Here is an 18,021-nt window from a genome sequence, read left to right as displayed (position 1 = left end):
CTGACAATAGTGTGGGGAAGGCAGGAGGTGGGCAGGATTGGGGAGGAGGGGGTCAAAGGGAAATAAAGGGGGGACATCTGTAATACATTCAACAACAAAGGTAGGTTAAAAAATGTTTGAGAAGCCAAATTTTATACACACACACACACACACACAAACATACACACAGTGTGGAACAATCTAACATAGACAAGAGAAGGATCAATTGGTAACTGAGCAAAAACAGGAGACAGTCAGCTAGAACCACAAAGGAGATATTTTCTAGTAACTTCTGTCTAAGGTTTACTCTAATGAAGAGAAATTTGTAGTTTACTCCAGAATATCATTAAAACTATGCTTAAATATAATCTGTGGCTAATTTATTCTTTGTGAGGGTGTACCTTTATAGTACCTGGATCTTGGTAAATGGCAGATACTGATAAAGAAGAGATTAAAAACATTATTTATTATTTGAATTTTGAAAACTTTTATGAGTTATTCTCTCTCTGTGAAGAGGATTTATACCCTTTTGGGTGTGCCCCTGATTTTATACAATTGTTTGAGAGTTGAATTTATTAAAAACTATGCCATATAGTGAAGGGTCAAAATTATTGCAAATGTCAAAGAAGATTTTAGCTGAAATTCACCCCTGAACACTATCAGTTTGTCATAAAAATGGTGTATGTTTACTGACTAAGTTATTTCAATAACTAAAGTTATTGCTCCAAAACAAGGCTCAAAAAGTGTATCTTTCTGGATAGTTTAAAGGCTGATCTTTGACATACTCAATAAAATATTTTTAAACATTCCTGATAAAGAACTACATAGCAAATTAAGATGCTCCACCTGGCTGTTGCCCTTTTAGTTGGCAGGGGCTGATGAGCTGTGTAATTAGATAAGTGTTCTCACCAATACCAGGAGTGCGGTAGTGTTTTTCATCTTTTCCATTACTGTACACTTAACAGCAAAGCATACACTCATTTGGCATTCTAAGCACTTTTGATTGATTCACAATGTCAGTAAAATTTACAGATTATGCATTCCAAAAGATAAGAGGGAATTAATGGCTTAGGAAAAGTTCTTAGCATGGCTTCTCTTGCCAACATTAATTTTATTATTAACGATAGTGTGCCTCAGTGTACAGAAGCAAGTAAACATGAATAAATGTAACCCGAATTAAATTGCTGAGAATAATATTTTTCATTTGGTTTGCTCTGGGTAATTTATAAGTAAAAGTTCTTGATGTATACTTTGAAGTATGTTCTAACTTTCATTAGAGATGTCAAAATCATGTTCAAAATGCTGCATCAGCTCTAGCCAGTTTGGCTTAGTGGTTAGAGTGTCAGCGCGTGGACCAAAGAGTCATGGCTTCGATTCTGGTCAAGGGCACATACCTCTGTTGCAGTTCAGTCCCCGGCCCTGGTTGAGGTTGCGTGGGGGGCAACCAGTCGATGTGCCTCTCTCACATCAATGTTTCTCTCTCTCTCTCTCCCTCCCTCACTCTGTCTGAAGATAAATGGAAAAATGTCTTCCAGAAAGGATTTAAAAATAAAAATGCTGTATCACATTTTGTCAAATATTCTCTTTGAACATGCTATGTTTTTGTTTTGTTTTTGTTTTGTTTTGGTTTTTTTTTTTGGAGCAACACATGTAGATTTAAAGTAAATGAAAACCAATTAAAAGAGTTGGAAGTAAACTCTAAAGATGGAACATCAGAGTACCTCTTGGAATTTTGGATGTTTTACATTATCTAATATGAAATAATCTGAGATTTTTATTATCTATTTTAGCTTTACAAATTTTATATACATTATAATAAAGGCTATTCACAAAATTGAGAAAGTGTATTTGTAAAATCTAGTTGATAGTTTTGACAGTTATATAAAATGCCTACTTTTATTTAAATTACAATATAGACATAACAGTAGATAAAATAGATATTATTTATGGTGGTTAGCTATTACTGACAGCAAAAATAAATATTTTAAAGTTTGGGTTTAACTAAGCTCTACAGGACTTTGCTTTACAAAATAATTAAATTAAGCTTTTATATTATTCTTTTATTCTTGATTTATAAAAGGAAAACTCATTTTAGGGGCTGGGTGAGTTTTTAAAATACATATTTAGAATTTCAGAAAGGCATTTATAACTGACAAGGTAGAAATAAGATATTTAGCTGCCAAATGAATCAATTTACAATTAAAGCCTGCATAGCTTTTTATTTAGGTTACACTTTGAATAGATATAGACAGAGTTGATTTGTGGAAATTTAGCGTCAAGTGTGGATGTGTGATACACGGACACACAACTTGGCTTCTGAAGAAAAAAATGCATATCCACATGAGGTTAGGACACCGTCAGTCCTAGCTAAAGAGTCAGTGAGCATATATTATTAGGTAGCTTGTTGTATGATCAATTTTGGGGGAGTTTCTGGCTGTTTATTTGACTCCTGAGAAATCTCATGGATAAAAAGAGAATTTTATCAGTTGTATTAGTGGCTTTCATTTGGATTAATTTTGAATCATCATTTTGTGTTCATTTCTCATCATATCGTAAGACAACTATTTGGACTTATCATATGGTCTTTGATTTTAGATTTCAGGATCTAAACTTTTATTTCAAGATCTAATTATTTATATTTTTCCTTCCTAAAAGTCCAAGGAGAAAAGCCACTAAAGTATTGATTAATTAAGAAGCCACAAAGAGTTTAACTTACATAAGATTGTTCAGGTACATTATGGGACTAGGCATAGATTTCACTGTTCTGATAAACCTCTGGGTATTCATTGAGCTTCTCCAAAGACTCTTGTGGAGGAGGAATGTTTCAGTGAAGAGGTGGAGACACAGTGAACAGTCATGGTGAGGACTGCTTCAATCAGAACAAGTCCACTTTTATATTGTAAATATTCATCTTTTGTGCATGCTTTCTTTTAAAGAAAAAGTTAAAGTAAAATTTAACTACTACTGGCTGAAGTCTAAAATTTACATGTTTTAAAAAGAGATATTATCTAGAATTGACTCCAATGTAATTTATCAACAAATATCAATTTAAGTGTTTTCTATGTGCCTGGGAGATTTCTTTCTAATTTCAATTAGCCAAATAAATAAAGCCAAACAGAAATTTCTATGGTCTAATATTTTTATTGAGATATAATTGACATACAGCATTATATGAGTTTCAGGTGTACAACAAAACGATTTAATATTTATATGTATTGTGAAATGCTTATCAAAATAAGTCTAGTGAACATACAGTCATGCACCAGAGAACAACATTTCAGTCAATGATAGACCACATGTATAACAGTGATACACCATATAACCTAGGTGTATAGTAAGCTATGCCATCCAGGTTTGTGTAAGTGCACTCTATGATGTTTGCACAATGACAAATATTATCTAATAATGAATTTCTCAGAATGTACCCCTGTTATTAAGCAGCACATGACTGTATAATGTATTTTATTAAATGTGTTGTTTTTTGGCTATTATTTCTTCAAATAATCTTTCTGTTCCTTTATTTCTCTCTTATTCTAGACTGCCACATGTATATGTTGATACAATTGATGGTGCCCTAGAGTTCCCTTAGACTCTGTTTACTTTTCCTCAATCTTTTCCTTTCTTTTCAGACTCAATTATTTCAATTGTCCTATCATAAAGTTCACCATTCTTTCTTCTACCTGCTCAAATTGGAGTTTGAATCCCTCTAGTAAAATTTTTTTTTATTTCACTTGTACTTTTCAACTGTAGCATGTTTTGTTTCTTTTTCAGTTTTCTATCTTTTTATTAATATTTCCATGTTGTTATAAACTGTTTTCTTGACTTTTTTCTATTGCTTTCTTTTGCTTTTTGAACATCTTTAAGAAACTCTTTTTTATTTTATTCTTTTATTAATTTATTTTTGGTACAGATGTTTCTCCTTTCTCCCCCATTGACACCCTCCTCTTGATCCTCCCACCCCAGCATTGTTGTCTATGTCCATTGGTTATGTATACATGTGTATAAGTTCTGTGTTCTATCTCTTCCCTCCCCCCAGTCCCTGTCTTCTGAGATTTGTCACTCTGTACCCCACATCCATGTCTCCAAGTCCATTCTGTTCATCAGTTTGTTTTGTTCATTACAGTCCACAAATAAGTGAGATCACATGATATTTGTCTTTCTCTGACTCGCTTATTTCACTTAGCATAATACTCTCCAGGTCCCTCCATATTGCCTCCAAGAATAAGAGATCTTTATTTCTTACAGCTGCATAGTATTCCACTGTGTATATGTACAACAGCTTTTTTATCCACTCATCTATTGATGGAAACTTGGGCGGTTTCCAGATCTTAGCAATTTAAGATACTTTTTAAGTCTTTGTCTAGTAGGTCTGCTGTCTGGTCTTTCTTAGTGACCATTTCCAATGGTTTATTTTTTCCTTTGATTGAGCCACACCTACCTACTTTTTTTGTTGTCTTATACATTTTGTTTAAAACAAGTCATTTAAAAATAATAATAATATGGTAGCTCTAGTAGTCAAATTCTCCCCATTTCTGAGGGCTTATGATTGTTTTGCTTCTGTTTTTATTGTGGGCTTTCTCTATGCTAAAGATTACTTTAAGTTGAAACTCAAGGTCTTTTCATGTCTTTGTGAGCTCACACTTACTCTAGGCATGTGCAGTAATTTTCTAATATCACCTGTATATTCAGTTACTTTTGAATGTCCTTGTCTTCAATGTAGGGCTCCCAAAAAGGAAAAAAGACAAAACAGAAGTACAAAGGGCACTGGCCTTCTAAATCACCTGGAAATGGATTTAGCTTTGGTGTAGAGCTACAAAAATTGCTTCCCACCTTTGTGTTTGCACTTCTGTGATCAGATGTAACAATCAGTTATTAAACACAAATTCCCAATATTTGGAGGACAGCATTGTTATTTCACACCCTGGACTTTGGAAGCTGTGTGCAAGCTCTTCCAGGAACTTGTGCACAGCTGCTAGTGATGGGGCTGAGGGAAAGCTCAAGTTGACTGACCTGAATCACAATTTACTACTCACATTCTCCCTTGAAAACCACAAGGCTTTTGTAGCCTCAGGACTTCCAAAATAGTTACATTAAACAGATTCTGCCCATGTGATTATTATCTAATGGAGAACCATACTTCTAGTGATTCCTTTTTTGCCATCTTCCTAGAATCCTCCTATGTAGATAATTTTTTAACTTGGTTTTTAATTATTTTTGAAAATATTATTAATTTCCTAATTTTTTAAATTAGTTATGGGATTTTTGATATACATATATTGTCCTATTATTTGTATGCAAATTATTTTTTTACTTTGGTTTATTTTATTAAATTTAATCTTAGAAGTCTTTCCCAATTCTAAAATGTTATATTTTTTTCTATATACTTTTTCCAAATTTCTACTTTAAAAAATAATTTAACTTTTAAATCATCTAGTATTAATGCTGACATAGAGTGTTAAAAGCTCAACTCTCCCTGGCCGGTTTGGCTCAGCGGTTAGAGCGTCGGCCTGCAGTCCAGAGAGACCCGGGTTCAGTTCCTGCTAAGGGCACGTACCTTGGTTTCAGTTTGTCCCTGGCCCTGGTTGGGTTGTGAGGGTGGCAACCACTTGATGTGTCCCTTTCACTTCGATGTTTCTCTCTCTCTCTCTCCCCCACTCCATCTGAACAAAATATCAAAATAAATAAATAAATAAATAAATAAAAGCTCAACTGATTTTTTTTCCCAAGTAACTAGCAAATTTTCCCAACACATTTGTTGAATAATGCTTTCCTCATGTATAATATTGCCTTACTTACACACACACGCGCACGCGCACACACACACACACACAGTCTCTTTCAGAATTATTTATTCTTATACTTAATCTTAATGTGATATAGTCTTGTATAGTCTTACTTTTATTCTTAAAGTAAAAACATTTGGATTAGAAGTTTGGAACTATACCACTAATTGGAGAAACTTCATGAATATAAGCACTACCTAGATTTTTGTACTGATAATTGGATTTCTTATTGTCCACCAAATATTTTTTGCTTTCTATCTTATTAGCTCTTTCTGACCATTCCTTTTCTCTTGAAAGAAATCATCCAGTCTTCTGTGGTATCAGCTTCACCTCAAGATTTCACCTGTCTGACATGTTTCCTCAGTCTTCTCTTTAATTGCTTGTTCCAAATATGGTTCTTAGGCTTCTACCATCAAACTTTAGTTTCCTGATATAAATTTTTCCCAAATGACCTTGCTGATTAATTATCTGATGATCAGTTAAACCCACACTTATTTATTTTCATCCATATTCTATCAATTCACTATATTAAAAAACAATATATTTCATCTTCATCAATAAACACCACTTGGATGTGCCATAAATAGTTGAATATAAATTGTTCAAAGGTCATCTCTCATTGCTTCTTTCATCCTCTCACTTCCACAAACTTGTTTTTCTTCCTGTACTCTATATTGTCCTTAACACCTCAAAACAAGAAACCTAGGAAACCACATTAGATTCCTTCTTTTCCCTTTATCATCCCATCACATTTGCCAAACTTTCCTCTCCATTTCTACTTCTACTGCTTCTGTTTAGGCCTTTGTTATGATTTTTTTACCAGAATTTTTTTCAGTAGGCTTTTTATCTTTTCTCCTGCCTTTGGTTTCTCTTTTCTTTAATGCTTACACTGTAGAGTAGCATCAAGATTAAACCAGCTTAATACCCTCTGTTCCCGATCCTGTAATATAATTTTTTAATTATAACATTTTTTTTTATCACATCTTAAGATAAAGCATTGAAAATAGGAGGGCACAATGTGACAAGATAGTGCTAGTGACCTGTCCTAATGGACAAAATACCATAAACGTTACTTCAATCTTGAAAAACAATTTGTGATGAGAATTTTCAGTGAAACAGAATATAATAAACACTGTCTAAAAATAAGTTTCTATAAATATAATTGGAACCAATTTCAGATAATTTGGGTGGGGGTAAGGAATGTAGTAACTTCAAATGTTCATTATGATTCCCTTTCGTTTTACCTGCCATGGGACACCCTTCTTACTTTTAAAAGAATCTTTCTAAAAATGCAAATGTAATAATGCCTCTCATCTGCAAAGTCTTTCAGTTGCTTCCCACTGTTTTTAGGGCAAAAATCTCAACTACATACAACACAAAAGGCTTTTCAGGATGAGGCTTTCCCCTCTCTACACTCACATTTTATTCCATTTCATCATGTTCAGTGTACATTAACACTTTTACACCTTTTTAGTATTATATATTTTTAAGTTTTATTTTTCAATTATAGTTGACATACCATATTATATTAGTTTGAGATGTACAACATAATGATTAGACATTTATAGAACTTACAAAGTGATCACCTGTGTAAGTCTAGTACCTATTTGCCACTATATATTATTATAATATTATTTACCATCTTCTTTATGCTGTGCTTTACATCCCCATGACTAATTTTGTAACTGGTGATCGTACCTCTTAATATCTTCTTAATCCATCCGCCTAACACCCTCCGATTTGGTGACCCTCAATTTGTTCTCTGTATCTGTGAATTTGTTTCTATTTGGTTATCTTGTTTTTTAGATTACACATATAAGTTAATTTTCATGTTCAATAATAAAACAATAGTTTGATATTAATTGCTGATTACTCTGTAACATGCACTGGACTAAATAGTTAAAACTCTGCTCTGCCTTGTCACTGTCTGGATGTCCTTGATTTACTTGTTCTTTAATCCTATTCAGAGAGTCCCTTCTCCTGGAGTGTCTCTTGAGTTCCTCACAGGCTGGAATTGGTGTAGCAGTCAAGTACAGTCAGATTGGGGTTCAATTCCATCTCTACCGTTATTATGAGATCTTAGTTTTCAAAAATATAATATTTGTTCCTTAATTGTCCAATTTAAGTCACCAGAACACAAGGCAAAGAATTGTGTTTGGCAAATATTAGTTATTCTACCAATGAATATGAAAATCAAGGGGTTTCTTATAAATTTGGAGATTTCTGAGTAGTCTTTTGGCACTTAATTACTTTTCCCTTTAAAGTTTGTGAAAAACCCTGATGGCTGCCCAGAAAAGATTTAACATCATGCTGTAGAAACAAACTCCCTTTACTCATGTGGAAACTATCTCCTCCTTCTGACCTCTTTATTTACTGAAATGTAACAGGGCTATATCACATCTGATGCTGCTCTTTGTAAACTGGCTGATTTTAATACATTTGGCTACACAGTACAATTTATAGTGTTTTTATAGCTCACATTGAGAATGTTTCCACTGAATTTTTATACAACATGAGCTATATAAAAGGTCTTATGACTTCATCAAGATGTTGCTGCTACCTTCATGTCATTTTTTTTTCTTTTTTTGGTGAACACTGTGGGTGAGTTCTATACATTAACTATAATTCTTTACTTCTGGACATTTAACAAAATAATGCTTAGAGTGATGGAGCTTCAACTCTTAGATTCAGACTGTTTAAGTTCAAAATGCAACCCTGCCACTTATCTTTTTGACCTTATACAAATCACTTTTATTCTCTAAAAGTCCATTTTCCCATACATAAAGTAGGGATTATAAGCAGGATAGTTGTAGAGATTACATAATATGGTTTATGTTAAATATCTGGCCCAGTGCATGTAAAAGAGTAAAATCAGCAATTAATATTAAACTATTGTTTTATTATTAAATATAAAATTTAATGTTCCTCACTTAACCAACCTTTAGATCCTTGACTAATGTACAACATTAAAAGGAAGAATTTGATAATAAACTATCCCCACTTTTTTTTTGAGATGCAGACATCACCATCTAAATAGAGGTTATTTTGAATATTATTGTTAAAAAGTATCTTGTTAATACTTTCAAACTTGAAAACTACTCAGTTTTACTTAGATATACATTTAATCCTCATTTATATTTAATTCCAGATTCAAGCATACATGTTTCATTAGGGAGAACAACTAGACAAGGATTACTTTTGGTAGATTTATAAAAGAATTTCTCATGAAGAAAGAACAAAAGAATGTCTGGACATCTGGTAAAATTTTAAGTCTACAAACACATAATTTAAACTTTTTTCTACAGGGAACTATAAAATTGCCCCACACACCCTCAATCCTCCCATTTCTCATGCATAATGGATCAGTAACTTTCTTAAAATCTATTGCATTAAGGACACAGTAAGTAAATAATAGCACATGATGTACTTAAAAAAAAATCTAGGTTTTTCTTTTTTGTTAGAACCCTACTCTAAAAAGATTCAGTCTGACAGCCTCTTTAATAAATGGTGTTGGGAAAATTGGACAGCTACATGCAAAAACATGAAACTAGACCATCAACTTACACTGTACACAAGAATAAACTCAAAATGGATAAAAGACTTAAATGTGACTCATGAATGCATAAAAATCCTAGAAGAAACTTTCAGACATCATTCACAGCAGAATTTTCACTGATACATCACAGAGGGTAACAGAAACAAAGGAGGAAATGAACACACGAGACTACACAAACTCAAAAGCTTCTGCACAGCAAAAGATACAATCATCAAAATGGAAAGGCAACCCACTGTATGGGAGAGCATATTTGCCAATAATATATCAGATAAGGGGTTAATTTCCAATATATATAGAGTGCTTACACAACTCAACAAAAAGAAGACAAAGAATCCAATTAAAAAATGTACAGAGGAATAAATAGACACCTCTCCAGACAGGACATACAAATGGCTGAGAGACATATGAAGAAATGCTCAACATCACTAATCATCAGAGAAAGCAAATTAAAACAAGAATGAGATATCACCTCACACCTGCCAGACCTGGCCACCATCAACAACTCATCAAACAACAAGTGTTGGTGAGGGTGTGGAGAAAAGAGGACTCTAGTACACTGCTGGTGGGAATGCAGACTGGTGCAGCCACTATAGAAAACAATATGGCTCAAAAATTTAAAAGTTGAACTTCCATTTGACCCAGTGATTCCAATTCTAGGAATATACCCTAAGAAGCCTGATATACCAATCAGAAAGAATATATGCACCCCCATGTTCGTAGCAGCACTGTTTATAATAGCTAAGATCTGGAAACAGCCCAAATGTCCATCAGTAGACGAATGGATAAAAAAGCTGTGGTGCATATACACAATGGAGTACTATGCAGCTGTAAGGAAGAAAGATCTCTTATCCTTTGAGATGACATGGAGGGACTTGGAAAGTATTATCCTAAGTGGTACAAGCCAAACAGAGAAAGACAAGTATCATATGATCTCACTTATTTGTGGAATATAATAAACATAACAGTCTGAGGAATGGGGTAGTCCCAGAGATGTGGAAGTGGGGTACAGACCGACAATCCCCAGAACAGGGTGTGGTGAGCGAGAAATAAACCACAGAACTTATATGCATGTATGCATGAACAAAGGTCATGGACAACAAAGCTGGGGACAGGGTGGGGAGGGTGAGGGAGAGGGAAATCAGTGGGGGGAAAGGAGAAAAATCTGTAACAAAAATTAATTGATAAGAAATCAATTAATTAAAAAATAATTAAATTAAATGTAAAATTAGAAAAAAATAAAAATAAAAAGATTCAGTCTGTTATACTTCCATAGAAGATGGCCACCGTCCTGCCTGGCTGCAACTCAGCAAAAGCTCTGAGTACCCTCCAAATCCCGAGTGACCACACACAGTTCCAGTCCAATCCACCCTCCCTCTGCCGGAGCCCAAGGTGAGTGACTGTAGCTATTTTATAGTCTGTCCCTGCTCTGCACTGTGGAGCCACTTGGGAGTGTAACCCGAGGGCGCTGCTCACAGCTAAGGCCGCTGCTGACCATGGGCTCCCAGCCTGCCTCTCGCGCCTCTGCAATCCTACCAGGATCAAGTCAGTGTCCCTGGTTATATGATCCTCGCAAGCTGCTTTTCTGTTGCTTTTTCCCGACTATTTCTTTATTTTAGTTGTAATTCTAGTTTGGTCCTGGGAGACGGTCTGTGTAGCTTCCATTCACTCCACCGCCATTTTGGAATTTCCTCTGATTTAAATTTCTTGATGACATAGTTCATATACTCTGTCTTACCTTGCTTCCCATTTATTCCTCATGCCATCAGAATCCAGCATCTCTTCTCATCTTATTACTGAAATTGTTCTCTCAGAGGTCAATAAAATATTTTAAATACATAACTAGTTAACTTGTTATATCTGGTTAGTAAGAACATTAATCTATATGGCCAAATTGTGAGAACATTAATCTATATGGCCAAATAGGAACTCTTCCCTATTTATTTTTGCAACCCAGCCACCTAGAACTGTGTCTGGCACATAATAAACACTCAATAAATATTTATTGAATTATATATTTAAACTTCTTGATAAATAAAATTTTCTGACTCTCTAGTGAAGAATAAAAACAAAACCAAAATTACCTTTTAAATCTTCAATGGATCCTGTGGAATAATTACTAATATCTCTGTTAGGAAGTGAAGAAACTTAAGAATAATAGAGTACATTTTCACAGGCACTACATTATGAGGTTTATACACATTGACTCATTTATACTCTCAATAATCCTTGGTATTCAGAATTATGACTTTATTTTCACACATTAGAATGTAGACTCAAAGTTCAAGGAGTGTGGTGAAGCTCACACACATTGTGATAGACAGTAGTAGGATTTGAGCTCACATCTGATTGATTCTAAAATAGGTGTTCTTTCCACTCTCTTGTATCATATGTCAGCAGCCCTCCAACTTGAACATGAGTACTCTTGAGGTATCTGAAGACTTTCCAAGGGGTTCATTGACATGGAAAGTTTTAGGGACTTAGTTTCTAGTCAGGGGGTGTCATGTGGGTTCTATCCTCTGCCTTCCTTTCACATCTACCATTTTTCCACTTTAAAAAGAAGATATCTTAATCCCTAGTCTTGCCATGGAATACTGTCCCAAGGAAAGAGAGAGAGAGAAAAACAACAACAACAACAAAAAAACAACTAAACAACTTCATGGTAACAAAAAAGGTCAGTGTCTGGAAAATACTCTTTATTAAGGTGCCATCTGTGTCTCTGTTACATACCGTTTATGGAAGAGGAATTTAAATTTAAATAATTAAAAGTTTCAAATTTAATTCTGAGGAATTAGCGTTAAACCTACAAGCATAAGAAAATAAATTAAGTTAAATTAATTTATAAATTAAAACATATAAAAAATGATATTCTGTATTTTCTTCATTTTCTTACTTGTAGGTGAAACTACTTATTTATCTTTTTTTCTTTATTGATTTTTAGAGAGAGAGGAAGGGGGGAAGAGAGAGAGAGAGATAGAAACATCGTTTGGCTGCTTCCTGCATGGGGATTGGGCCCACAACATGGGCACGTGCTCTGACCAGGAATCAAACCCGTGACCTCTTTGTGCTTGGATCAGCACTCAATCACTGAGCCACACTGGCTAGGCTACCTTTTTTTATTTTCTCATGGGCAAAAGTCTTTTGTCCACTGTCACTCTTTATCACTCTTCTTCTCATTTATTAATTCATATTAGATTTTGATTAATTTAACAGACTAATACACATTTCATAATCCACACCCTGATGACCAAATACTTTCTCTCTCTGTTTTTTTTTTTTTTTTGCTAATTTTACTAAGTCCTGACTCATTCTAGCAATAAATAATATTTATTCATAAATACATCAACCAGTTAGAAAAAAGCTCTATTCCATGTTGTTAAACAATGTGTTCCTCATAAATTGTACTTTTGTTGTACTAACTATCAACATGTGCATTATACTTACAATGTTTTGGTCAATTTTATAGCAATAATGTTTGAAAAAATAAATCTGGAGAAACTTTTAACTCTTAGAGCTTGAAGTGATAGGAAGTTTAATAAAAACCACTCAAATGTAACAAAGTATGTTGAGTGATTTAAACATAAAGATATATTATTACAACAGGATAAAATTATGTGAGGAAAGTTGAATGAAAATATGACTTCCAAGAGAGAAAGGGAAGAGGTTAAATAGTAAGTTAACAATTTTGCTCATGTATTTTAAAGATGAATAATAATTGGTGTTAAAACACTATAATATATATTATAATGGATAAATTAAACTGATGAAAGAGTTTTATTTTTTTAAGTCTATATTTAAACTGCATTAGAAATTACTACATTTATAACTATTTAAACTTTGGAGAAATGCTGACGTTAACTTATAAATGTGCCAGGGAATAGAAATGTTTTAAGAATTCTTTTAGGAGCTCTTCAAGCCAAAATTGGGAAGACAACTTTGTAAAAGTAATAGAATGTGGTGGGGAGTGCCCTGAATATACACAAAAACTCTGGAGTTTCTGGCAGCTTTCAAATTCCCTGAGGACTCACTAATCCTGTGAACGTAGGCAGGTTACTTAACTTCTCTGGGTCTCCGCTGTCCTCATCTACAAAGTAGGAATAACCACACCTCCCTCACAGGCTGTTGGAAGAAGGGATTTAATCTATTAAATGCAACTAACACAGTCTTGGCTCACAGAAACATCTCAGTAAATAACCACTGCTAATACTTTTATTGATATTATTGTTATGTTTTAATGACCAGGGTCTAATGGCCCCAATGATGATGATTAGCAGTGGATTGGCAAATCTGTGCCAGCTCTCTACACCCAAATTTCTTTTACTTAGCAGGGGCATGAATGTTCACATTTTGCTTGAGTGGGCTTAGGGCCAATGTTCAGAGAAGGGAAGGAAGATCAGTGTCAACGTAGTTACAGGAAAGGTCAGGCAATTTTTAAATGGAAAACACATTACGTGGTGAGGCAAGAGCTGTGCCGCCTCCTTCCAGGCTTCATCTCAACCACTTCTCACAGTTACCTTGTGTGCTGACACCGGTATCATCCCAGTTTGTAAATGAGGACATTGCCACTTAGACAGGCTAAACGACTTGCTTAAGATCACACCGTGAATAGAAAGGAAGCTGAGACCGGTTTCAAAGTCCAACTCCTCCGGGTGCTGCTGGCCCTCTGCCAGGCACATCACTGCCAGGGTGACCCCGCTGGCTGCAGTCACTCGCTTAGTGCACATAGCTGTGCCTTGGTCTGAAGATAATTCCTAACCCTGCTAAGTACAATCTGTTCTTGGTCAGAATTCTTTTTAATCCTTCTCTGCTCTGTCCAGGCAGTGTTTCTCTTCCTAATTCTGCTAGGTCTTTAGTTGAACGATACTACTTTAAAACTCTCAATTTTTAAAAAATATATCTGTGGCCTAGAAGGTTGCTTGTTATAGACTCAGAGGAATTTAGTGTCTTTTAAAGAAAAAGAGGAGAGATGCGAAATCCTCATTGCCTTTTCAATTTTTTTTTTTTTTTTTTTTTTTATCCTCACCCGAGGACATTTTTCCATTTTTTGTTCAGGTAGAGTAGGAGGGAGAGAGAGAGAAACATCAATGTGAAAGCGACACATCGAGTGGCTGCCACCCACACAACCCAACCAGGGCCGAGGACAAACTGCAACCGAGGTACATGCCCTTAGCAGGAACTGAACCTGGGTCTCTCTGGACCGCAGGTCGATGCTTTAACCGCTGAGCCAAACCGGCCAGGGCTTTTCAAATTTTTTTACAAATTTAAGTTACTATCTGAAACAGAGGACCTACCTTCATATATGAGTAAAAGAAGTGATGTGGTGTTTACTCAATATTTCATTTTTTTCTTGGTTATTTTTACTTCCCAGCTGTTCAGTATACTTTATTTTTTGTCCACACTATGCCAGCCTTACCAGTCTTGGCAAAGGAGGGATATCTGTCCCAAAAGAAAAGGTGACCCTCTCTTATTTGCTTAAAATTTACTTAAGCTTTCTTTCCAAGGATACGAGGTGAATCCTAGAGGATTCATGCATTTTCCCTTGGAGATACATCTGTACATTAAATATATGTTACATTTATAGCTTAGTCTGATTATAAGAATAAAAAACACTAACTAGAAAAAGTTTGGTAAATTTCAGAAATGCAGTTTTCTTCCTTCTCATTTTTATTTATTTTTACAAAATTAAAATATTGTTTATGCAGTGTTAACTTTAGTATTTTCTACTTAATATTTTAATAAAAATTTTAAAAGAATATAAAAGGAAGAATTCTGTAGAAGAATCTTAATAAATTTGTCCATGTAAAATTAAAATGTTTAGAATAGAAAAAATGTTATGAATATGTAAAAAGACAAATAAACATCAGAAAATATCTGAAATCTCTGATAGGTAAAAGAACTATAAGCCAAAGAGGTAAATAACTACCACAAACAAATAAAGAAGATTAACAAACTAATTAAAAACATTCAAAGATCATAGGCAATCAATTCTTAACAAAACCATACCCTAACAACAATGCATATTTCCAATCTTTTAAATCATTTCCATCAGGCTTTAAAAAGATACATTATTATTTAACTTGTGATTCTCTAATTTTTAGTATTAGGTCTACTTTTAATATAACCAATGCAAAAAGAATTGCAGCAATGATTGAAATTTCAGAGTAAATTCAGAAAAACTATTTGCTGATGATAACTTTCAATTATACCTTGTGGGTAGCTAACTGCTGCCTACTGGTCTGCAAGTTCCTTGCAGAAAATGCAAAAAACTGATGTCATTGAGACTTTTGGAATCTCTCTTTTATTAGTATTATATAAACAAAAGTGTGCATTTAAAAAAATTAATTTGTAATAGTGTCACCATGGAAATAGTGGCTGTTTTAATCTTTGCTCGAAGGAATTTACTATTTCAACTTTAGCACATAAGGCATAGAGGTGTGATGAACAATATATGGAAGTAGGGCACAATCAACATAATGTTGCTTAAGGTTTATCTACTTAGATTGTTTTTAAGTCATTGTAAATAATCTGTAAAAGGAGACTTGGGAATCAAATAATTATGTATGAAATAAGGCAGAGTAAAAAAACAATTGTGCAAAGAGAGAAATGAACAGCATTCATTTAAAAGTGGGATACGTTTTAGCCAACTAAGCAAAAGGAAAGAGCTAAAGTGAGAAATGTAACTAATGAGTTGTCCACTTTTGGCGTCTGTTCTGCTAGATAGACTCATTCAGCTCATTTCTCTTTGGGCCTAGGTCCTGGGGTCACAGCTGTTCTTAGAAGCCATGTGGGTGGGAGCTGGGAGAGTACCCAAATATGACAGCATTGGCTGACGTGATGTTACCTCTGTGTCAAAGGTGATGGCTAGTGCCGAGGTGCTACTATTATGTTGTTGAAGTTTTCCTAGGAAATTTGTGATTAGTTTTAGGATGATATGGAAAAGAAAGCAAAACTCCTCACTCCTCTCAGTGTGGGTTGTGCATAGTGGCTTCCTTTCAAAAAAGTATGAAGAGTGAAAAAGTAATTTTATAGTGGAGAAAACTTGGCAAACTATGCTAGCTATACAAGCAAGGTTAACATCAAACGTGGTAAGTCATGTTGATAGTATGTACCCTTGATATAATGTGATGAAATCGCACTTTTCTTAGTGTTCTTCCTCCTAATTCCAGTCTAACCTTGGAGAAAATGTCAGACAAATCTCAATTTAGTGATCTTCTAAAAAATACTTGACCACTATACTCCTCAAAATGGTCAAGGTCATCAAAAATAAAGAAATAGTAGAATCTCCCACCATTGGGGATTGGTAGTCTTGCTGCTGAAAATGAGGACTAATTGGGACACTGTTTAAAAATGAAATTTTGAAAATGTGAAAAAAATAAAATTTTAAAATAAAAAATCAAACTTGCAGTCAGTCCTATAAATAAGAACTTGCTAACAATATCACAATTGTGTTTACCTGTTTTGTTATCTAACAGTATCTGAACCCAATTTTTATTTGTCAGTAAAAGATGTCTGTAAATGTCATTAGTAACATCTGCTTTTTCTGGCAAAGTCATCTTTTCTGGTACTATATGATTCTGGAAGACAACATAAATTTTACTTAAACTGGCAATTGTTTATTTTTCTTTATAAATAAAGCACAATTAGAAGTCAATTCTATGAGTAAGTTTTCTGTTAATAAATATTAAACTAAGTATAGTCAAGACATTTTTTAAAGAAAGAAACATCTCATACAAGTTCTTCCTCTCACTGCACCTCTGGGTGTACTAAAAACTCTGCCTAATAAAAACCTGCACAGTTTTCTGTTTCATTCTGCAATGTTATGTGGAGGAGTCATTAATCAGGCCACTGTTGATTTAGTTGCGTTCACTGGCCACAGTATCATTTATCACTACAAGCCTGTTCTGTGGTCCCCTTTCCTGTTGTTTCGCGGATGTTTCCTTGCTTGTGACAGCATGGTGATTAACTTCTTATTTTCTCTAGTATAACAGTGCTAGTGTTTTTATTGCCAACGCTTTGATAGTTTATAGACAATATTGAGAATGAACATAAAGCTAACAAAAACTTGAAAAAAAACATTGTTTTGTTAAACATGTTGAGAAATCAGAATAACAATTTGTAATATAAACTATTAATATAGTTCATCATTGTTCATCATTGTCCTCAGTTAGAAAGCCAAATGATCGTTTCTATACTTCTGTCACTATGTGTATGCTTAACAGAAAGAAAATAGAATACAGATTTATCCTATTGATTGTATTAACTGATAATCTAAAACCACGTATACTCGTGGTTAATTTTTATCTCTTGGGGTATATTTTGAAAGGAAGATGTTAAAACTCATTTTATATTTGGGAAGATTAAATGGAACTAAAAACAAAATTAATGAACAAAAATTATTGGATCAAAACAATGAATAATGAGTTAAAATAAAACAATGTGACAATAGAAGTTAGAAAAAGTCCATATGCATATATACATAATCAATAGTAGCAGACGATAGCACAGTGAAGGCAGGTGGGGACAGGAGCAGGGAGGAAAGGGTCAATCTGTAATACTTTCAGCAATAAACATAAATTTTAAATAATAATAATTAGTTTTAAAAGTACATAGTGGTATTTTAGAGCACTAGAAAGAACATGTCTGAAGCTAACAAAATACACAAGTAATTTTGTTCACCATGTTAATTAATCACCGTATTGCTATGCC

This window comes from Molossus molossus, unplaced genomic scaffold, assembly GCF_014108415.1.
Source record: "Molossus molossus isolate mMolMol1 unplaced genomic scaffold, mMolMol1.p scaffold_m16_p_8, whole genome shotgun sequence".
NCBI lineage: Eukaryota > Metazoa > Chordata > Mammalia > Chiroptera > Molossidae > Molossus > Molossus molossus.
Note: the sequence above shows the minus strand (reverse complement) of the source record.